Raw genomic sequence first — 24,814 nt, 5'->3', positions numbered from 1 at the left:
AATATCTTGTCTCTGTTCATGATGCCTTTATCTTGAGGAATAACAGAATCCCATATGTGATGGGCCAACTCCACAGGCACAGGGTGTGGCTAATAGGTGAGCCAAAGGTCATCAGTTGGTGTCTGGGTATGGGATTGCCCCTAAGGGTTAGTGTGTATCTAACAGTTGTCACCATATATTTGCAGGTGACTCTGGTTACCCCAACCTCTCATTGCTACTTACCCCAGTGAGGAATGCCAGGACATGGGCAGAGGAACGTTACAAGGAGGCACATGGGTGTACAAGGAGGATAACTGAGAGAACCTTCGGCCTCCTGAAGACCAGGTTCCGGTGCCTCCATCTGAAAGGTGGGTCCCTGTACTTCTCACCCAAGAAGGTGTGCCAGATCATCGTTGCATGTTGCACAACCTGGCCTTGAGACCCCAGGTGCCTTTTCTGCAGACGAATGTGCCTCAAGATGGTCTTGTGGCAGCGCTGGAGCCTGTGGACAGTGATGAAGAGGAGGCAGAGGAAGAAGATGTTGACAACAGAACAAATATTACACAGTAGTACTTCCAGTGACACACAGGTAAGACACTGTAACTTAACATTTCAGTAAATGTTGGACATTGTACATGGCAGCCTCTTACCCTATGTCTATGGCCACTGACTGTTCCCTTTGCATTCTCTATTTTCTGATATGTGTGCCCCATTCTGGCTCCTGCTATATGTACTGCTGCCCATCAAAGATCATCCTGTAGTAGATTTTACTGTACATATATGTTGCAATGCTTTGGAAATGTTGTACTTATACATTTGAGATTCATTACACTGACTCCTGTATGGTATTTGTTTCTAGGGTGTTTATTTATGTGCCAATAAGTATAGGGGTATGTGCAAGAGGCTGGGGTGATGGTGGAGGAATGTCCAGTTAGAGTCTAGTCTCCTGGTATCACAGGTGCATTGTCCAAGGGGGCATAGGAAGGGGAGCAATGACGGTTCAAGGTGGACAGGGTGACATAGTGGCACAGAATGATAACTATCAGGAGTGTCCTATTTCCTGGCAGGGGTCTTGGCAATGTTCTCTGTCTTCTGCCTGGATCGCAGGGCCCGTTTGCATGGTGGTTCTCCTTCTGCAGGGGGTGGGTTGCTGGTGGCCTGTTGTTACCGTGAGTGGGCCTCCTGTCCACTAGCCCCGGCGGAGGTGGAGGGCTGTTCATCACTATGGCTAGTGCCAGGGGCCCGTTGCTCCCTCATGGCCTTACCCATTTCTGCCAGCACCCCTGCAATGGTGACCAGGATGGTGTATATTATTGTTAGGTCCTCCCTGATCCCCAGATACTGTCCCTCCTGCAGCTGCTGAGTCTCCTGCAACTTGGCCAGTACCTGGCCCCTGGTCTCCTGGGAATGGTGGTATGCTCCCAGGATGTTTGAGAGTGCCTCATAGAGAGTGGTTTCCCTGGGCCTGTCCTCCCCCTGTCTCACAGCAGTCCTCCCAGCTTCCATGTTGTCCTGATCCTCTGTCTCCTGAACCGTGTGACCACTGCCACTGATCCTAGGTCCCTGCTCGTCCTGGGTTTGTGGGGTTGCCTGGGGTCCCTGAAGTGATGGACACACTGCTGATTGACGTGTCCTGGGGACAGTGGCATGGGCCCGCTGGGTGGGTGCTGTGGTGGTGTTTCCTGAGGGGGGTGGCTCTGTGGTGGGTTGGGACTGTGGCAGGGGAACCGACTGTCCAGAGGCCCCTGATGGGCCAGGTTGGTCATCCTGATCCAGGCGTGCAGAGCTGCTGTTGTCAATGTGGGCCTCTTCGGGGGGGGACTGGATGTAGCTGGCACCTCCTCTCCGGTGACGTTGAGTAGTGGTCCTGTTGGGATGCAAATACATTGTTAATGTATCTGCGTGTGCCATCTTGTACATGGGTGTGTTTCCCTGTATAATTGTGCTTTGCCTGTTAGCTTGGCCTTGTGTGGGTGGTGAATTTGTGGGCTGGCCGAGTCTCCCTACTGGGCATGCTTTGGTAATGGGTGTCCATGCAGGTCTGTAGGTGGTGTCCATGCATTGTTGTTGCATGCAGGGTTTGGTATTGGGATGGGTGGGTCGTGATGGTGGGGTATATTTGAGGTGATGGAGTGATGGGAGGATGGTAGGGGTAGGAGTTTGTGATGCCATGCAGGTAGGGGGGATAAAGTAGGTAAGATTTGACTTACCAGAATCCAGTCCTCCTGGTACTCTTGCGAGGCCCTCAGGATGCATGATCTCCAAGACTTGCTCCTCCCACGTTGTTAGTTGTGGGGGAGGAGGTGGGGGTCCACCGCCAGTCCGCTGTACAGCAATCTGGTGTCTTGCAACAACGGAATGCACCTTCCCCCGTGGGTCATTCCACCTCTTCCTGATGTCATCCCTAGTTCTGGGGTGCTGTCCCACAGCATTGACCCTGTCCACGATTCTCTGCCATAGCTCCATCTTCCTTGCAATGGACATCTGCTGCACCTGTGATCCGGATAGCTGTGGCTCTACCCGGATGATTTCCTCCACCATGACCCTTAGCTCCTTCTGAGAAAACCTGGGGTGTCTTTGGGGTGCCATGGATGTGTTGTCAGTGATATGTTTGAAGATGTGTGGGGTGATGTGTGGGGTGATGTGTTGTGGTGTATGCTGTGATGTGCGTGAATGGTGTATGGGTGAGGGTGTTCTGTGCCTCTGATTGAGTGGGTGCTTCATCTCTTTTTTTTCACTGTAAGGGTTTGTGTGTAATGTGGGTGTGTTTTTATATTGGATTGGGTGTGTGGGTGTGGTGTGTGTGTATGTGTGTCAGGTGTGTGCATTTTGCATTGTCCAATGTGGTGTCATTTTGTAAGTGTGTGTGTGTGTTTTGAGCGCGGCAGTATGTACCACCAATGGTTCACGCGATTGAAAGACCGCCGCAGTGATTCGTGGGTCGTGATACTGTGGGCGTATTCCTGTTGGCGTAACCGTGTGGGTTTTGCTATCGCCAGTTTATCACTGACCTTTGGTCTGGCGGACTTGTGTGGGTGTCTGTATTGTGGCGATTTTCCATGTGTGGGTCATAATACCCGTGGCGGATTACCGCCACGCTCACGGTATGTTGGCGGCCGTCAGCACAGCAGTAGGCGGCATTTACCGCCAGGATTGTAATGAGTGCCTAAGTGATTTACCCAGAATCTCAGGATGATGAGCTGAACCTGTTTAACCAGTTCCAAAGTCAGCAGCTCCAGCCCTAATACCACATCCTCTCCCCTCTCCTCATCTCCCACTTCGACAAGCTGTTGTGAATCCTAGGATTAGCTTCTACTAAGCAGCTAGAGAGCCAAGGTGCTACATAAAAGCAGTTTATCAGGTCATTCCATGCACAAGGCTCCAAGGTTTCCATCATCTTTCATCTAAGGCTCGAACAAAACTCCAGAGAATGTATGTTTTAGACAAGCCTCCTCACTGCTGCTCAAAGTCTCCTCAAGAGAAAGACAGTGCTTATTTTGAGTAGGTGATTCCTGGTATGGATCACTGGCACTCATTTTTAGGGACTGGCACTTAATTTTCCCCACCAGACATTAAACTTGAGCAAGAGAGGAAAAAACACATAAAAGTGAAAAGAAGGAGGAAGAGAAAGACAGAAAAGGGGCATAAAGGGAAAAAGCAGGGACCTCGAAGAGGAAGATAAAGGGGCAGCAGTGTCTAGTAATGGACTAAAGAGGCCTGAGGTGAATTCAATATTAGGCAAACTTGGGGTTCAGCTCACCAATGTTGAATAAGTTTGTAATAGCACAGCTGGAGCAGAACGTTGGGCACTGGGACTCATTGGTTACAAATAAAGCACAGGTCAAAGGTCTCCAGAGGACTGCCCCAAATAAACAAGATTTTGAACAAGCATACCACTCTCGGATGTGGGGCAAAGCAGCTCTAAAAATAGGAATGCACCATGTAAACACCTCTTCCCTGAAAAAAGGAATACCTAACAAAGGTCTTCATTTACATAAGGACGAAAGTATGCAGAAGAGTTTACAGCACATGTAAAACCTTCCTTCTCTTTAAAGTTATGTTTGGTAATGCATCACAAATACATTTCAATGCATGAGTTTAATACTTCTGTTGTATTGTACTTTAGTGTACATAATATCTCATTTTTTGATAAATAACGTAAATGTATTCATATTCATATGTCTGAAAATGTATGTGATTTCCTGTTTAAGGACTCACACACAATCCTTATTTTCACATTCCTCTTTATGCTATCTATCCGATTGTTCAATACTTTTTTGCCATGAATCTTATGGCTAAGTGTAGCGTTTACTGCTAAAAACCTATTGTTAATCTTTATTTAATACCTATATAAATACATTAAAGACTACATTGTAACAGAGGAAAGGGTGTCTATACGCACCAGAAACAATCAAGTGTTAACTGTGCACCAATAAATATAGAACCCTCCTTTCTTCAAATCATTCTCATTGAAAGGTATATTTTCATTACAACCATGTGTACTGTGTGCAGTATTAAAATACTAATTTGACATATCTGCAAGTTAAGGAGAAGCTCTGATTGAAGGCCAGAGTGTGAACATGGCTGTGAAGTGTGTCATAGGTGCAAGACATGCATTGCTTGTTCCGCAGATATACTGAAGGCAGCAGCAGCAAAATAACACCAAGCATCTGTTTGGTCCAATTATTTTACTATGGCAGCTTCTGAGACCTCCCTAGTCTTCTGATCTACTGTGGCTGTCTGAGATTTGTGTGTCATTTCTAAAACATTGACCGGACCCACAGCCACAGCGTTCCTGTCAATGCATTTCAGCGGGCAGCACACCGAATGTATTGCTTGTATTACTTATTGTATGCTCCATATGCATGCTCCGTCCAGCCTGCAGGCTCCAATTGGCACAGCCTTCTTCACTTTTTCTCATGGGGATTACAAGGCTACAGGCAGACCGAGACTGAAGCAATGGGCTGACAACAGCGACGTTGGTTGGTGGGCCACTCAGTCCAAAATGGGACATGGGCCAAAAAGTGAAACCAATCAGCAGCTCCAGTCAACATCATGGTGGCACTAAGGCCCTGATTATGACCTTGGCGGACGGCGGAGGCCGTCCGCCAAGGTACCGCCGCCAAATGACCGCACCGCGGTCAGAAGACCACGGCGGCCATTCAGACATTTCCTCTGGGCCGGCGGGCGCTCTCCAAAAGAGCGCCCGCCGGCCCAGAGGAAATGCCCCTGCAACGAGGACGCCGGCTCAGAATTGAGCCGGCGTAGTTGCAGGGGTGCGACGGGTGCAGTTGCACCCGTCGCGTATTTCAGTGTCTGCTTTGCAGACACTGAAATACTTTGCGGGGCCCTCTTACGGGGGCCCCTGCAGTGCCCATGCCATGGGCATGGGCACTGCAGGGGCCCCAAGGGGCCCCGCGGCACCCCCTACCGCCATCCTGTTCCTGGCGGGAGACCCACCAGGAACAGGATGGCGGTAGGGGGTGTCAGAATCCCCAGGATTCTGTAGGGCAGTGGTAAACCGGCGGGAGACCGCCGGTTTACCCTTTCTGACCGCGGCTGAACCGCCGCGGTCAGAATGCCCTCGGGAGCACCGCCAGCCTGTTGGCGGTGCTCCCGTGGTCGGTGACCCTGGCGGTCACCGGCCGCCAGGGTCAGAATGACCCCCTAAATCTGCTAATTGGATAAGCCACCTAGTGCAGCTCATTGGGAAAAAAAAACACGTTTGTGAGCTCACTGCTCCTTTCACATACAATGAGGTAAGTGAGTTACAGGGCATTTTGGTGGGTGCCATTGCCTCACCTCATTTGTTTGGTAAAATTTTGCATTTCAGGGCATATTTACAATAAAGTGGTTCAGGGCAGTGCAGTAAGTTACCTTGCTGTGCTGCCCCGGGCATAGGGAAAGTGCAAAAATGCACCGAATTTACAAAATACGGTGCATTGCTGTCCTCTTCCCCTGCACCAGTGCACTTTTGGCTGCCTAATGCCAATGCTGGCACCCTTGCACCACAGTGAAAGGGGGCCTACGTTGCACGCAGGATTGGTTTTGTGCAGGAAGGGACACCTTCCTGAATAAAAACAATCAATGGAGATGTTTTGTAATGTAATGAAATCTACAAAGAAAGCTGAAAAAATTAGGAGAAACAGAGATATTTCACCTCCTTACACCTCACCTGGGAAAGCATCTGGTTTTGACGCATTTGCAGGTTTACAAAGCCTTGTAAATCTGGAAATGCATCAAAACCCATGGGTGTTGCATGGAAAAACCCACAGCAACACCCATGGAAAGCCCCCCTGATGCAGAATAGGGCAACGCAGATACACGCTGCGTTCAAGGCCATGAACAGCCACGCAAAGTGGCTTTGCGTGGCCTCATAGATATGGGTCTGCATTCTGCGCTGCCGGAGCTTCAAAAAAGGTGATGCTCTGGCAGCACATGGGGCTTGTAAATATACCCCCGAGTGCTCTAAAATCTTGGTGGCATATGTGGCCACCCCAGGACCAAAATATAGCCGTCCACTATGGGCCAAAAAAACAGGCCACGGACTGGCCCAGTTAGGTGATCTTTAAGTTCAGTGCCCGATCGCCTTACTGGACAGTCCGACACTGGTGCTGTGCAGTGTTAGCTTTGTTTTCAGGGTAGACAAGCAGGTCCTCGTCCGACAACTTGGCTCCAGTGCATAGCAGTGGCTGCACCAGTGGTAGCTTGCCCCTGCCCAGTAACAATTTTCAATATACACCACAAATACCCACTTCCGTCTTTGGTCATGTCAGGCCATAACCACAACACCACCAACCATCCCAGCCCGTGCACCAAGCGGGATGCTGGAAATGTGTCTGCAGAGGTGTGACATGAGTAATAGACTGTGCACAAATAGAGTAAATCAAAGCAGAATACGTCTTGGGGCTTCATCCACCCACCGTGCAATTAAAAGTTTCAACTATCACTAAAAAAAATATTTTCTTTACTTATCTCTTCTCAAGTATGGCATATTAAAGACTTTCAACACGCCTGTTTTTTATTCTCTCCTGGTGTGTGCAGACACAAAAAAACGCAGCTGGTTGGGGGTGTTTGGGAAATACTGACACTTAAAAAGCAGAATTAACATTAACTTTAAATAAATCATTCAAATTCCTCCCCAAAATGTCAGTTTAAGAACATTATGCAAAACCTAAAAAAAATGAAAGCTGCCTGTAATTTTGAGCAAGAGAACCACAATTCCTCTCAGTAATGTTACCCATGACATCATGTGCGATGTCACAGACGGAAATTCCAACAAAGGTTTAACATGGTGTTTCGGATTTTGTGTTGATCAGGGTCAGTTCGGTATTTAGAGCAATCTGGCAGTGCCGAAACGGTCTGGTGAGCCATTAATACTCCTGATTTCCCAGATACCATCCCTAACATTGCCTTCAGCAAGCAAACACACAAATGCATGTGATCTCCAATCTCTTCCAACACACATATGGAGCTTGTCTTTACACGTTTAAAGATCCCTCCATTTGCAAACGCGCACCATATGGTACATTAGTGGGGAAACGCTTGTATGTCGGTGAGGATTATAGTCTGTCCCTGTGCAACCCCTTAATTTACGTTGGTCAGAAATAATACTTTTTGCCCACAGCCTGCTGGTTAATGTTTATATCCAATGGTCGAAGGCCACAGCTTTCACTCACCGCCCCTTGTTCGTGGACAAAGGATATATATGTGCAGAAGGTATTGATGGCTACAGTGCACACAAATTCCACACAGTTTTCAGTTTTACATAGCGCGAACTCGACCGGAAGGTATTGGAGGTCTTTACATGAACACCAGTTACGTTATACAAGGACACATTTCTGTGCTTAATTTGTGCTTGTTGTTTCCGGTTATTTTGAGGGCTGGGGCTTCTTCTTCAGCCTCAAGCATTTGCTGTGAGCAAAAGACACGTATGGGAAAGACGGAGAAAGGTAAAAACGAAAAAGCGCCACAAAGGGAGAAAATAGAAAGCTGCCAGAGTGAGCTGAAGGGGCAGGGAGTGGCTGTAAATGGATTGAAGTGGCCCGAGATGGCTTCAGGATTATGCCGCCTCAGTATTCCGTGTTCGCACATTTAAATACAGCAGCTGTGTGTTTAAGAGGAGGGCTCTGGGCACCTGCACCTTTTTATTGACAAATTAAGCACTGACACATTCATTTTGGTAGGCACGAGGAGATGAACATTGCCCAGAATCACAGGATGCTGAACTGACGCCGAGACTCGAATTTCGTGCCTCTGCTCCAAAGTCGGCAGCTCTGGCTGTTAGCCCCATACTCTCCACTGTTCAAGTTCAAATTGTTCAAGTATAATATAAGAAAACACTAGAAAAACTGTTGAATAATTGGCGTTCTGCATATGAACAACAATAACAATATTATTGCACGCCCTTAGACCTTAAAATATTAATTCAAATGGACGATAACATTATGGTCACAGACCTAAAAAACCGATATTTGCCAATTGTGGTGAGAACTATTCACTTCCATAGCCATGATATTCTTTCACGTGCTTGGTGAAAGCCGGGATCGAGTTGTATTTTCATTAGTGTGAATTCCAGAGTCTTTTTTAAGTTTTACAGACCTTTTACTAGTGAAATAAATGTCGATGAGGAGATGTATAATTAGTCAGCGTTTTTACAATCTCTTTTATTGTCTATGGTCTTAATAGCATCTCAAATTACATCGTAAAAGATGACATCGTCAGATTACTGTTGACATCACATATGACATCATCATTGAATTCATTCATGTTTTCTTGGCAGCTTCAAAACGTTCCTCTTTTCCACATATTTAAGGCATTAGCAATGTATATGTTTTTCTATATGTTACAACTGTGCAATATACGATTGCTCAAAGTGATGCTGCAACCTTCCAGCTACAATTACTTTCCTTGGGATTATTTATAGGATGTGAATGCAATAGCAGCAGAATATAAGAGATCTTTTTATTCTGTATATGTGCTATATATTCATAACCGAGCGTGCATCTCCCCGACATCACTGGTGATATTAAATATCGCATCACGATTCACACCATGAATTAGACCACTGAAACTGAACTCATTTACTCTTTTCCACAGCTCTTTGATTACACTGGATATACAGGCTCATGTTATTTTTCAATGTGCTCAATATTTTATTAATATTTGGGGACACCTTGTGACTTATTCACCAATTAATTCGCTCACATACACCAATCCCTGTTAGATGTGCATAGCTCCAACATCGGGCAGGCATGCCTCCCAGAACTAGACAATGGCCCTCATTACAACCCTGGCGGTCGGTGATAAAGAGGCGGTAATACCGCCAACAGGCCGGCGGTAAAAAAAAAAGAATTTTGACCACGGCGGAAACCACCAACACAGACAGCCACTTTAACACTCTGCCATGGCAGTAGCAACAAACACCGCGGTGGTAACTGCCAACAGCCAGGCGGAAGACAATGTACCACCCACTGTATTATGACAGGCCAATCCGCCACCTTTTCCGGGGAGGTACCAATGCCAACGGCAGAAACAGTACACAGAAGGGAAACGACTCACCTCTCGACACTCAAGGAAGAACCACAACGCCATGGAGCCCGAGCTGCACATATTTCCCATGCTGGTCTACCTCCTCCTACACCAGGAACATGAACGGCGGTGAAGACGACCACAGTGAGTACCGCACCTAGCACACAAGGGGGGGGGGAGAGTGACACACACACGCAACACCCCCATCCCCACCCCCAACAACATGCACACATACAGATGCAACACCATTACATATCCACCCCGTAACCCTCAGGAATGACGCCAGGACAAAAGGAATTGATTAAAGTGAGTGTAATATATAAAAAAATAGATAAATACATCCTTAAAGCACAAAAGCATGTACAATATATACAAATGGAGGGACAATACCCACTCCAAAATGAATGTGGCCCACAGGGCCTTAACACATAGGCCAAGGCCACACTTGGCTCCTGCCTCAATAGGGAGAGAACACTGCTGGGGCAGCAGGTCAAAGATACAAACGCACCTCAGAGGAAAGGGGAACAGGGGGCAACTCAGCCGGAAGATAGTACAATGCCACTGCTCCTGGAGGGGGCTACATTCCCTCTGCGATGTCCTGGGGAGCGCAAAGCCATAGTCTCTCTAGTGGGTGGTTTGCCCACTGCTTGGTCCTGGGGAGTGCAAAGCCACAGTCTCCCTAGTGAGTGGTTTGCCCACTGCCTGGTCCTGGGAAGTGCAACACCACTGTCTCTCTAGTGGATGCCTTCTTCCACAGGTCCTGGAGGGGGCCTTGTGCCCAGGGTGCTTCATCCTGTCAAGGAGGGGGTGATTGGATGTCTTCTTCATCAGGTTCTGGAGGGGGCCTTGCACCCAGTGTGCTTCATCTTGGCAAGGAAGGGGTGAGTGGATGCCTTCTTCCACTGGGTATGGAGGGGGCCTGTGATGCAGATCCTGGATGGTGCAAGGTCACAGTCTCTCACCTGTGTGTCACACCTACAGTTGTTGCAGGGGCCAGGACGCACTACAGCCCATGTAGTCACGACTACACACTGCTCACCGGCAGTGATGGCTGCTCAGTGGTGGCAGGTGGTGGGGCTGGCGGCGGTGCTGTCAGTGGTGGGTGGAGGCTCCAGCCCTTCCCCTGCAGCCTCAGATGGATGCCCACTGAGGCTGCTGCTGCTAGCAGTGTTGCTGCTGACAGTAGTGCAGGTGGCGGTGCAATTAGTGGTCGGGGGAGGCTTCAGCTCTTCCCCTGCAGCCTCGGACGGCTGCCCACTGGGGCTGCTGCGGCTGGCAGTGGTGCTGCTGACAGTGGTGGAGGTGGCGGTGCAGGTGGCAGTGCTGTCAGTGGTTGGGGAGGCTTCAGCCCTTCCCCTGCAGCCTCGGGCGGCTGCCCACTGGGGCTGCTGCTGCTGGCAGTGGTGTTGGTGGCAGTGCTGTCAGTGGTGGGGGGAGGCTCCAGCTCTTTCCCTGCAGCCTCGGATGGCTGCCCACTGGGGCTGCTGGCAGTGGTGCTGCTTGCAGTGGTGCAGGTGGCGGTGCAGGTAGCGGTGCTGTCAGTGGTGGGGGGAGGCTCCAGCCCTTCCCTGGCAGCCTCGGATGGCTGAAGTGCCATGGCTGGTGATTTTTGCCCAGATGCTGCTCCAGCCCCAGACACCAGATCCATCCTGCCTGCGGTGTCTGTTCCTTTTACATTGGCCTTGGCATGCGTTGTTCCCTTCCTGCCCTTGGCAGCTGGTGGTGCCTCGTTGCTTCTGCCAGCTGGTGTTCCCTTCATGCCCTTGCTAGCTGGTGGTGCCTCCTTGCCCTTGCAAGCTGGTGGTGCCTCCTTGCCCTTGCTTGCTGGTGGTGCATCATCCCCTTTCTGGCTGGTGTTCCCTTCCTGCCCTCACTAGCTGGCGGCCCCTTCTTGCCCTTGGCAAGTGGTGTAGGCACACTGGCTGAGCTGACGGGTGCCTCCTTGGAGCCTCTCACACATGCAGCAGCTGCAGAAACTACAGCGGCTGTGGACTGGGTTGCTGAGGTGCTGGCCTGGGTTCTGCCCACCCTGGCCCGAAGTGAAGGACGGGGGGGAGAGAGGGAGGGAATAGGTCAAGGGTGGAGAGGAAAAGCCTTTTAGGGACACTGAGGCTGGAAGAGGGTGAAGGATTGGGACTGGAAGAAGAGGGAGTGGTTGTAGGAGGTGTCTGTCTGCTGGTTTTGGGTGCAGGTGCATGGGCTGGGTGTTGTCACGAGGTGGATGGCTGTTGGGTGTCTGAGTGCTTGCGTTTGTGTACTTTGGGAGGAGGGGGCACAGACACAGTGAGAGAGGACACAGGGGACGTGTGCATGCTTGTGGGGGTGGTGACTGCCAGTGAGGAGTGTGTAGTGATAGGCATGATGGTGATAGTGGATGAGGATGTAGTGCATGCAGGTGTGAGTGGAGACGCTACTGGGAGGGAGGTGGATGAGGAGGACGAGGGAGACACAGTGTAGGCAGTGGATGTTGGTGTGTCTACATCTGGATGTTGCTTGTTTGAGTACCTGCGGGATGATGTGTGGTGCTTGTGTTTGCCTGAGTCACTTCTGTGTGTTGATGTGGGTGCATGCAGGTCTGAAGGTGTGCTTGGGATAGGCTGGGGTTGAGGGGAAAGAGACTGGGTAGAGGGAGTTGGAGGTGGGAGGCTACAGACAGGGACAATGGCTGCCATCAGTGAGTTGGCCAGAGCCTTGAATGATCTCTGTTGGGCCGCCACGCCAGAGTGAATGCCCTCCAGGAATGTATTTGTTTGTTGCAAATGCCCTGCTAGACCCTGGATGGCATGCAGTATGGTTGACTGCCCAACAGAGAGGGATCTCAGGAGGTCAATAGCCTCCTCACTGAGGGCAGCCGGGCTTATTGGGGCAGGGCCTTAGGTGCCTCGGGCGAAGGAGATGCCCACCCTCCTGGGTGAGCGGGCACGGGCAACTTGCTGAGGGGCTGCTGGGATGGTGGTGCTGGTATGGGGGGTGGCAGCTGTACCTGTAGTTGGGGTGGGCACAGAGGTGTCCGTCACTGCCAGGGAGCTTCCATTGGAGGAGGTGTCGCTGTCAGAACTGTCCCCTCCTGTCTCCGTCGTGGTGCTCCCCTCGCCCTCCGTCCCACTGGTGCCCTCACCATCGGTTGATTCGGCCTCCAGGCCCATTTGGGATGCAGCTCCCTCCGTCGCCGGTGCCACTGCTCCTCCACCAGATAATGCTAATTCACACAAGGATAGGGTGACAAAACAAAAAGGGGGGAAGAGACAGAGGATACACTTGGTCAATGCCAGCAACAACACTACCTTTGGTGTACACAACTCATAGGTCATAGCCCTATGCACTAGGCCATGCAATACCAGTTACAATGCTAGTCACCAGGCCATGGGGTACAATGCCTAACACCATTAGCTGAACACCTGAAACCCACAGGACCCTGCCCAGTAGTAGATGCCCACTAGCAATATTGGGGTTGAAGTGCATCTGAGCTTGCTCATCATGGAACCTACCCTGCCATGTTCGCCCTGGCCTAGGGGCACCCACAGACCCACATCCCCCACCCAGGTAACACCTTAACGTGAGCAACATCATGATTCTGCCTCATTGTGGCTGCTGTGATGCCTTCAAGCGCCCAACCAACTCCTGATAGGCCACCGCCAGGATGCGGAACATCAGGGGGGTCAGGGTGTGACGGGCACCCCTTCCTCGTTGGAAGGCTATCCCCAGCTGTGCCTCCGCCATCTTTCTTGCCCAGCGGCGCAGGTCCTCCCACCGTTTGTGACAGTGGGTGCTCTGCCTGTCAATGACCCCCAGGGTCCGCACCTCCTTGGCGATGGCACGCCAAATACCCTCTTTCTGATGGGCGCTGACCTGCAGAAAAAGATACATAAGAAAAGGAATTAGTCATACCGTCCGGACTGTTATACTCATGGCTCACCATATCCCTCCCATCCCCTTACGCACAGACATTGCCCACCAAACATGCAGCACTCTGCCCTGGACCAATCAGCCCCCCCAAACAAGGTTTACAGACAAAGCACTCCATACATTCATGCCCCACATATCGTTCTCATAGTGTACTCACCTGTTTGTCTGGAAGACCATAAAGTAAAGGGTACTGAGGTAGGACCCCATCGACTAGTCTCTCCAACTCTTCAGAAGTGAAGGCAGGGGGCCTTTACCCAGACACTCGAGCCATGGTCGCTTCCAGACACAGGTCACAGCAGCACTTGCAGTGTAGGTCCTCTCCTGTTGAAGGTCAAGTAGCAAGTGAGTGAACAGATAGAAAATGGCGGTCATGTCTGCGGCGGTGCGTACCGTCACCGCCGGCGTACATCACCATTGGCTCCTGGAACCCTTAGGCCCCAATGATAACCAATGATGTGTTGCACGGCGGTCGTCGATCGCCTCCTGCAATGGCGCACAACATCAGCGGAATTACCTCATTTCCACTTGGCCCTCCTCACAGGTTAGGCGGCTACCATTTCAGGGGGGAGCAGGGGGAAACAGGCCATGGCACCTAACTGTGTCACAGCAGACATAGGCACATCAACGGACCTACACGTTCACATACTGTGAAAGTAGTAAAGATTTAACTTACCAGAGTCCAGTCTTCCTGCTACTCCTGCCAGGCCCTCAGGATGCGTGATCGCCAAGACTTGCTCCTCCCATCTTGTTAGTTGTGAGGGAGGAGGTGGGGGTCCACCGCCAGTCCTCTGCACAGCTATCTGGTGTCTTACAACCACAGAACGCACCTTCCCCCATGGGCATTCCACCTCTTCCTGATGTCATCCCTTGTTCTGGGGTGCTGCCCCACGGCATTCACCCTGCCCATGACTCTCCGCCATAGCTCCATCTTCCTAGCAATGGATGTCTGTTGCACCTGTGATCTGAATAGCTGTGGCTCTACCCGGATGATTTCCTCCACCATGACCCTTATCTCCTCCTCAGAGAACCTGGGGTGTCTTTGTGGTGCCATGGGTGTAGTGTGAGTGGTGTGTGTGAGGGTGTGTGGGGTGATGTATTTGGGTGTGTGCTGTGAGGTGTGTGGATGGTGTATGGGTGATGGTGTTCTGTGGCTCTTATTCTTTGGGTGCTCCTGGTGTGTCTCTTCCTCAGTTGTCAATTGTCTTGAGTTGTAAGGGGTTGTGGGTAATGTGGGTGTGTGTTTTATCGTGGTGTGGTGTGTGTATTTGTGTCAGGTGTGTGTTATTTAAATTGTCAAATGTGGTGTTGTTTTGTTAATGTGTTTGTATTTTGAGCGTGGCGGTATGTACCGCCAATCGTTTACCGCGGTTGAATGTCCGTGATTCTTGAGTGATAATGCTGTGGGCGTATTTCTGTTGGTATAACTGTGTGGGTTTTGGTACCACCAGTTTATCACTGACCTTTGGTGTGGTGGACTTGTGTGTATGTCTGTATAGTGGCAGATTTCTATGTGTGGGTCAAATACGCGTAGCGGTATACCGCTGCGGTCGTGGTATGTTGGTGGCAGTCAGCATGGAGGTAAGCAGCACTTACCGCCAATGTCATAATGAGGACCAATATTCCTTCTGGCAACCATTACTGTGACATTACGGAAGAGTACTGCGTAGTTAGCTATGGATCTTCTTATCCCAAATACCCAGTGTCACCAGGTGTAAGGGGGTTATCTTCGTGCACCAGGGGTATGCTATATAGCTTGTCCTGTGGTGGTCCTGGCAAACCATTGCCTCACTTCCGCAGTAGTGGCACCTCTGGTTGCAACCTATCAAGCAATAATTACTATCCATTCTCTTCATTTTGTATAATCTCATTGTAGTATAGTATGCATTGTGTAATATTTTCAGTTTGGAGAAGTTAACTCATCCCTGATGGCAACTGGCCTCGGGCATCTACAAGCCACTCCCCAGTAATTGTCATCTGGCCTCCCTAAGTCTTGATCTTACTTCTCAATTTTGCCAACGGGACACTGAATATTTCACCTACATTTATTGTCTAAGAAGTATTGGCTTTCGGGGAATACGCAGGTGTCCTTTTTTAGTTATACTCCATTCTTAAACCTGCATTTAAGATAGTAGTCTCATTGATGAAGGATAGCAGTAGTGAGGTCATTGGTTGCATTGCATTATAGCTGAGATCATGAGCAATGCTTTGCGTTGAGTTACATTTATGTGGTTCACCATCACTTTCTTTTAAAGACATTTTATTGGTTCATAAATATCAAAGTGCCAGGGTCACAACTGAGCATTTTAATTACTAAACTACAATGATGACATTTCCACATCCATCAAAAGTAACAGGGAATATGATCCAAAACCCAATCAAGGGTCTTGCTTGGCTCTAAGATCCCTTACACGCGTTGAGCCCTTTAAATGTTTGCCTTGTAACACATGCAACATACACTACGCAACAAACATCATGGAAAATATCATAAAGACAACATTAAGAAAGTTAATTTATTTAACATGCAACAGCTTTGACAGTGATATCGCACATTAAAAGTAAATTGAGCGGTAATGAAGAAAAAGCAGGGAATCCTGGTTTTCTGGTTTTACTTTTTATAAATCAGCCACTAAACATGTATCTATTCATCTCTCCTATATACATATCCATATCCATATCTTACACGTTAGTGCTTTGTTTTTATCAAAGTGACTCTCCTACTCTGTCGGTGATTAAAATCTTCTCCTTCTATCAGGATTTTTTATGGGCCTCAGCACCCATTTCCCCACTTTATCTAACCCATTTATCTGCAAACCCATGAGGAGATGCCAAGATCTCCCCACCAATTTTTAGCCATTCCAAGTCCCACTTACTGCCCCTTGATAACCTATCAGGTCTGTCCATGTTTTATGAATTTGAAACCGGAGGGATCAGCAGGCTAAGATTTCAACCCTACGTGAGCCATCTTGGTCTCTATTCCTGCCTTGCTGGTGATGTCACATGCTCCTGTTCTGTGGGTTCTGTATATCTCATGATTCCAACCATGCCCACAATTTACCAGCAGAAATGAAGAAATACAATACATCTTGGTCAATATTGCGTTGTTTGCAGAGAAAAATAGAGCATATTTCAAGTTCAGGTGGCACAAATGTTTCTGCACAGCAAAACTTTCCTTGTGTTTTTGAACAGTGCTCGTATAATCCAGGATAATTTGGAATAACTGCAATGGTTCATGTGAGTGTGCTGTCTGAAATGTAATATCTCTGTCACAACAGTTAAGTAAGCAACTGTGGGCCGGGGAGGCACTCCTGGATATGGTGGTGTACCAGGGACTCTGTGGGCCCTATCAACTGAGAACAACTGTTACACTTTACCTTTAAGGATTATTGTTGAGGGTCATTCTTCCATGAACCGTTCTGCACTCAGTCCATCAGATTGTTCAAGGACCCCCACTAGGCACACATTATATTGTCTGTAACATCCTTCCATGTCATTAAGATTCTCAAAAAAATTGACTTCTTTCTTAGGGTTTATAGTCCAGCATATACCTCAGATACTGTTGGTCATACATTTGCCTATGTGGATTCCATTTCTGCCACACATTCCGTTAATTCTTTATGATCACACCTGGGCACTCCAACATCAAGACCTGCTGCATAACGTTTTAGTTCAAGTGTCACTTTAGTTTTCCTTAAAGCTGTGATAATTTTATCGGTATGTACATCAAGACCCGTGTCAATGCTTCTCTGCTCTGGCCACCCCTATTATGGAACTGTTCTGCCTTTTGCTTGCCAGGCAGGAGTGCAACACTCATAGGGTGCAGAAATGTAAAATGAGCTAATTTGGTACTGTGCTACTGCGTATTGTAGGAAAGTGAAATATTGTGTGGTATGGCGGGTAGCCTTACCATGTAGTAATATCACAATGCCCTAAATATGATCCTTAGATTCACACTAATAAGTCCATAGCTCACTCTTGGTAGAGTGGCAAAGAACAGTCAGGCTTTACTAGAAGAACATATGTTAACCATGTCAGAGTACCAACATGGATGATAAGTAATTGACACAACTTGATAGAAATGCAACACCAATTTATAAAAAATAGAGCTTATTTTTATCTGAATTTAGACACCAAAATGAATGAAATAGCATACATATAACGAGTTATAGTTCTTAGAAGCAATATTAAATCAGTGCAAAATGGTACATGAAAAATGTAACATTCCGGTCGGTGCAAAAAACTACTAGTGACAATCAGTCAGTCCGAGCCCAAGATATGTGGAACCCTTGGAGAGTTAAGGTTGTGTGGGCCTTAAGATGAGGCCATGACAGTCAGTAAAAAAATGTATAACCTATGGAGTCAGGGTGCAGAGTTGTCCTGGTTGTCTGTGGTGCTGAATGGCAGCTGTGGGTGTTGATGATTTTACTGCTTACACGGTGCTACAAGAAATAAGATGCAAAAATACAGCAGGTGCAGGCCTGGTTGCTGAGGTCACAAGCAGGTTGCACAGTATTCTCTGTAGTTGCAGCATGAGCTTGGAGGTCGGTTAAAGGGCTGGTGACAAACAAGCCTGGCAGCAGTATGCAGCACAAAAGCTTCTGGAAATTCACTGGGTCTGGGGAGGGGGGTCACATAGCAGCATAAACCTTCGAGGCAGGCAAAACTACAACTCCCACAATGCACAGGACCACCTGGATTTGGTCAACCCCACAAATGCCCTGCTGGACAGCGATTCTTTGGACCCGTGTTTATTTTAACCTGCAGTTTGCAGGGGACTAGTGCAACTAGTCCAGGGGAGACAGAGGGTGCTTTTGGCTTCCGCAGGGGTCCCTCTCTTCAGGAGTGCAGAGTTTGAGCCAAGCACAAGGGTGGTTCATGATGTTCCAAGTCTGTTGCCACAGGGACAGAGAATCCCTCTTTTGCTTTGGTACTGTGGACAAAGCCCTTTTGTCAGCAACACAGGTCTCCTCTTGGTCTATCCTTGAAGTAAGTTGTTCAAACTGAGGTGCAGGTGTCAGGGGTGTCCCTTAAATCCTAGATTTTGGGGAGGTAGGGGTCTGGAGGCTAGTAGCCAATGCACAGCTAGCTCCTGAAGCTAATCTGCCCCTGAGGTGACAACATACAATGGGGTGGGTCACTTTTCCTACCCAGAAGCCTCTATTCTGCCAATCCTAAACATGGCAGAAAACTAAATATAAGTAAACTGGGCTGCTCACAATGGAGGTATGGTCAGCTTTCTGGGTGTGTACACCACCTTGCATAACTAATTTCCCACTTGTCCAAGAGCAAATGTGCCTGGGGCAGGGTGTAGGAGGCTGGACTGGCTTGTAGTGAGTACCAAGGGGTACTTACACCTTGCACCAGGCCCAGTTATCCCTTATTAGTGTATAGGGTGTCTAGCAGCATAGGCTGATAGATAATGGTAGCTTAGCAGAGCAGCTTAGGCTGAACTAGGAGACAAGTGAAGCTCCTACAGTACCACTAGTGTCATATGCACAATATCATAAGAAAACACAATACACAGATATACTAAAAATAAAGCTACTTTATTTTTATGACAATATGCCAAAAGTATCTCAGTGAGTACCCTCAGTATGAGGATAGCAAATATACACAAGATATATGTACACAATACCAAAATATGCAGTACTAGTATTAGAAAACAGTGCAAACAATGTATAGTTACAAAAGGATGCAATGGGGACACATAGGGATAGGGGCAACACAAACCATATACTCCAAAAGTGGAATGCGAACCACGAATGGACCCCAAACTTATGTGACCTTGTAGAGGGTCGCTGGGACTATTAGAAAATAGTAAGGGTTAGAAAAATAGCCCACCCCAAGACCCTGAAAATTGAGTGCAAAGTGCACTAAAGTTCCCCAAAGGACATAGAAGTTGTGATAGGGGAATTCTGCAGGAAAGACACAAACCCGCAATGCAACAACAATGGATTTCCAGTCGAGGGTACCTGTGGAACAAGGGGACCAAGTCCAAAAGTCACAAGCAAGTCGGAGATGGGCAGATGTCCAGGAAATGCCAGCTGTGGGTGCAAAGATGCTGCTACTGGACAGTAGAAGCTGAAGGTTCTGCAGGAACGACAAGGGCTAGAGACTTCCCCTTTAGAGGATGTATCCCCCACGCCGTGGAGAGTTGTGCAGAAGTGTTTTCCTGAAGAAAGACTGCCAACAAGCCTTGCTAGCTGCAAATCGTGCGGTTAGGGTTTTTGGATGCTGCTGTGGCCCAGGAGGGACCAGGATATCGCCAATTGCGTCTGGGGACAGAGGGGGTGTCGATCAAGACAATGAGCCCTCTCACAAGCAGGCAGTACCCGCAGAAGTGCCGGAACAGGCACTAAAAAGTGGAGTGAAACGGTGCTCACCTGAAGTTGCACAAAGGAGTCCCACGCCGCCGGAGGACAACTTAGGAGGTCGTGCAATGCAGGTTAGAGTGCCGTGGACCCAGGCTGGACTGTGCACAAAGGATTTCTGCTGGAAGTGCACGGAGGCCGGAGTAGCTGCAAAAGTTGCGGTTCCCAGCAATGCAGTCTGACGTGGGGAGGCAAGGACTTACCTCCACCAAACTTGGACTGAAGAGTCACTGGACTGTGGGAGTCACTTGGACAGAGTTGCTGGATTCAAGGGACCTCGCTCGTTGTGCTGAGAGGAGACCCAGGGTACCGGTGATGCAGTTTTTGGTGCCTGCGGTTGCAGGGGGACGATTCCGTCGACCCACAGGAGATTTCTTCGGAGCTTCTAGTGCAGAGAGGAGGCAGACTACCCCCACAGCATGCACCACCAGGAAAGCAGTCGAGAAGGCGGCAGGATCAGCGTTACAGAGTTGCAGTAGTCGTCTTTCCTACTTTGTTGCAGTTTTGCAGGCTTCCAGCGCGGTCAGCAGTCGATTCCTTGGCAGAAGGTGAAGAGAGAGATGCAGAGGAACTCGGATGAGCTCTTGCATTCGTTATCTAAGGAAATCCCCAAAGCAGAGACCCTAAATAACCAGAAAAGAGGGTTTGGCTACTTAGGAGAGAAGATAGGCTAGCACACCTGAAGGAGCCTATCAGAAGGAGTCTCTGACGTCACCTGCTGGCCCTGGCCACTCAGAGCAGTCCAGTGTGCCAGCAGCACCTCTGTTTCCAAGATGGCAGAGGTCTGGAGCACACTGGAGGAGCTCTGGGCACCTCCCACTGGAGGAGCTCTGGGCACCTCCCAGGGGAGGTGCAGGTCAGGGGAGTGGTCACTCCCCTTTCCTTTGTCCAGTTTCGTGCCAGAGCAGGGCTGAGGGGTCCCTGAACCGGTGTAGACTGGCTCATGCAGAAATGGGCACCATGTGTGCCCATGAAAGCATTTCCAGAGGCTGGGGGAGGCTACTCCTCCCCTGCCTTCACACCATTTTCCAAAGGGAGAGGGTGTAACACCCTCTCTCAGAGGAAGTCCTTTGTTCTGCCATCCTGGGCCAAGCCTGGCTGGACCCCAGGAGGGCAGAAACCTGTCTGAGGGGTTGGCAGCAGCAGCAGCTGCAGTGAAACCCCGGGAAAGGCAGTTTGGCAGTACCCAGGTCTGAGCTACAGTCCTGTGGGATCATGGGATTGTGCCAACTATGCCAGGATGGCATAGAGGGGGCAATTCCATGATCATAGACATGTTACATGGCCATATTCGGAGTTACCATTGTGAAGCTACATATAGGTGGTGACCTATATGTAGTGCACGCGTGTAATGGTGTCCCCGCACTCACAAAGTCCGGGGAATTGGCCCTGAACAATGTGGGGGCACCTTGGCTAGTGCCAGGGTGCCCACACACTAAGTAACTTAGCACCCAACCTTTACCAGGTAAAGGTTAGACATATAGATGACTTATAAGTTACTTAAGTGCAGTGTAAAATGGCTGTGAACTAACGTGGACGTTATTTCACTCAGGCTGCAGTGGCAGGCCTGTGTAAGAATTGTCAGAGTTCCCTATGGGTGGCAAAAGAAATGCTGCAGCCCATAGGGATCTCCTGGAACCCCAATACCCTGGGTACCTCAGTACCATATACTAGGGAATTATAAGGGTGTTCCAGTATGCCAATGTAAATTGGTAAAATTGGTCACTAGCCTGTTAATGACAATTTGTAAAGAGAGAGCATAACCACTGAGGTTCTGGTTAGCAGAGCCTCAGTGAGACAGTTAGGCATCACACAGGGAACACATACCTATAGGTCGCAAACTTATGAACACTGGGGTCCTGACTAGCAGGGTCCCAGTGACACATAACAAACATACTGAAAACATAGGGTTTTCACTATGAGCACTGGGCCCTGGCTAGCAGGATCCCAGTGAGACAGTGAAAACACCCTGACATACACTCACAAACAGGCCAAAAGTGGGGGTAACAAGGCTAGAAAGAGGCTACTTTCTCACACAGGGGAGGGCTGTTTCCTCCACTGGGAGTCAGTCCTGATGCATTTCAGAGGTGGTGCAGCCTTTGAAGCTCAATGTCTTAATGTGCCCACTTACTAGCCTGCTTGGGAGGAGGGAGGTGTTACTTTCTTCCTACCCAAGTCTTTATTCCCAACTCCTGGGGATGATCCCACTGCCTAGCAGGAGGTCAGAATTGTGTCCTGGCGGCAGCAGGCATGGCAAAGCGCAGACTGGTCAGTCAGAGCACAGTGAAGCTGGGGAATTCAGATGGGCAACCTCTAAGGTCGCCACCTGTGTGTATTCCATGTCACCCAGAGCACAAGATTTGTGTCAGGGATGGTGAAGCATGTTGTTTGATTCCAAACACCACTTTTTATAGTGGTACCATAATGGAGCTGCCAATCTCGAGGCTGTTGGGTTGGTAGCCCATAACCCTTTGGACCACTAATACTTAAAGTAGTTTCAAATGGGAACGCCACTATAAGGACATATTTGCTCGCACTCATATGTCCACACCTTTAATAGAATGCACCCTGCCTCCAGGGCTGAGGAGGCCTACCTTAGGCCATATGCACATTAGTCTTGATCCTTCTCCCCATGGAAACTGTCCAGCCCGAACTGCCAGGCCAGATCCTCCTTGGACAGAAAACAAACATCCTTGGATCAGTTTCGAAGTATCACCGCTCATCAGCCAGGCTAGCTTGAGTCCAGTGGCACGGTGTGTACAGGACCCACGTCTGGGCATACCCTTCCCACTTAGGGTGACAAAAGCAAAAAGAACAGGAGCTGAACAGAATGTTGAACAATGTTAAACATTCACCCCAAGTCAGAGATCTGGGTTTAATCCATTGTTTCTTTGGTCACCACATCACCCCAGTTTGGACCCAGCCATATCCATATTTCGATGCATGTCGTCAAAGCTTTCTTCTTTCTATCCTGTCCTCTGATGAGGCAGAGTGTGTGGCCAGCGAAGTGTGTGGGTTTGTGGACAAGTTGGGTGAGGCAGATGTTGTACAGGCTGTTAAATAGGTGGGTGAAGTTAGGGTCGGTGTGGTCGATGAAGGGGAAGCTTAGTTTGCTTAGGAATATGCAGCCCTTGGAGTTGATTGCAAGGATCAAGTGATAGATGGAGTTGCAGAAGCTGGTGTGTGGCCCTGGTGGTCAGTGGGTGAGTGTGGCCCTGATTGTTGTTTTATCATCCGTCTAGAGTCTGAAGTTCAGGTGCTCCATGTCCGGGAAGACACCATTCCTCATGGTAGTACATTTGTTGGACTCCCTGTGGATGGTGGTGATTCCTTTACCTGGCTTGTTTGCGCTGTCACAGTGGATGATCTTGTAGCTGTTGGTACTACAGTGGGCAATGTTGGGGGGGCAAGCACAGTTGAGCCAGGACTCCTTGTGGAAGACGATGTCTGACTCCAGGGTGTTGATGAGGTTCCAGAACTCAGTGGCGTATTTGCAGAGCGAGTGTGTGTTGAGGAGGGTGCATTCGAGCTGGTGTTGAGGTACTGGTGCATCCTGAGCAGTGGTCTGGGCAGAGATGTGGGCATGATGGTTAACGTGCTGGTGCAGGTGAAGTGGTAGAGGGTGCAGGTGAAAGGGCCCAAAGTGGATTGTGGGGAGGCATGGCAGCAGCATTTGTGATGTTGGCTAGGGTTGAGGGCGTACATGGTGGCTGGGGTGAAGCTCCATGAGTTGCGGGGACTACGGTTTGTGGCGCTGTGCACAGTCCATGTGGAGAGGGGCGCAGACAGGCTTGCCTTTGGTGTGACTTTGGACCGACTTAATGGTGGTGCTGGGGCTGCCATTAAGTAAGTCAAGGGAGGTGGGAGGGGAGCTGGGTGGGGGTGGGCGGGACATGTGCAAGACAGGAAAGACTATGGGCAGGAGCAGCAGCAAAGGAAGAGCTCGATGAAGGCCACGGAAACAGAGAGAGAGGAGTAGCAAAAAAGGCATCAGAAGGAGAGGAAGAAGAGGAAGCGAGGGCACAGAGAATGAAATGGTAACAAAATAACAGACAGGAAAAGCAACAGAAAGAGCCACTAAAGGAGGTGAGAGGAAAGAGGAAAACGAGGGCACAAAGTCAGAAAATGGATAAAAAGCGGGGAGCAGCAGTAAAAGGAGGCACTAAAATGGGGAAGTAAATAAAGAGATAAAACGAGGGCACAGAGTCTGATAATAGAGAGAACGGGCAGAAGCAAGAAGAGAGATTGAGAATATGAAGCGACGTGGGGCCTGGACTGGCTGGGAGGCCAGAGAGACGTAGATTGGGATCTTGACCTGGGCATCCTAATCTCTCTAGCCAAAATGTTTTTTTCAGTTACTCTCGTAGGTCTCTTTCTATTTGTCAGTCTTTTCACAGTCCTCTTGTATCTATAGCTCAGGAGCTGGGCATATACACCTATGAGAAACTTCAAGATCACATATTTTAATTTTTTCAGGACCAAAGCAACATTTTTACCTCCAAAGTCAATGTTAAGGAAAATAAGAAATTTCGATTTCATACACAATGCCGCTTGTGCTGTACTCCAGATACTTTCCCGTTTCCCGTAATTAGTAATGCTTTCGGCATTCCACATCTCCCACCCTGCAACGTGTGTTAAGAACATACAGGGAGTGCAGAATTATTAGGCAAATGAGTATTTTGACCACATCATCCTCTTTATGCATGTTGTCTTACTCCAAGCTGTATAGGCTCGAAAGCCTACTACCAATTAAGCATATTAGGTGATGTGCATCTCTGTAATGAGAAGGGGTGTGGTCTAATGACATCAACACCCTATATCAGGTGTGCATAATTATTAGGCAACTTCCTTTCCTTTGGCAAAATGGGTCAAAAGAAGGACGTGACAGGCTCAGAAAAGTCAAAAATAGTGAGATATCTTGCAGAGGGATGCAGCACTCTTAAAATTGCAAAGCTTCTGAAGCGTGATCATCGAACAATCAAGCGTTTCATTCAAAATAGTCAACAGGGTCGCAAGAAGCGTGTGGAAAA

This window comes from Pleurodeles waltl, chromosome 7, assembly GCF_031143425.1.
Source record: "Pleurodeles waltl isolate 20211129_DDA chromosome 7, aPleWal1.hap1.20221129, whole genome shotgun sequence".
Classification (NCBI taxonomy): domain Eukaryota; kingdom Metazoa; phylum Chordata; class Amphibia; order Caudata; family Salamandridae; genus Pleurodeles; species Pleurodeles waltl.
Note: the sequence above shows the minus strand (reverse complement) of the source record.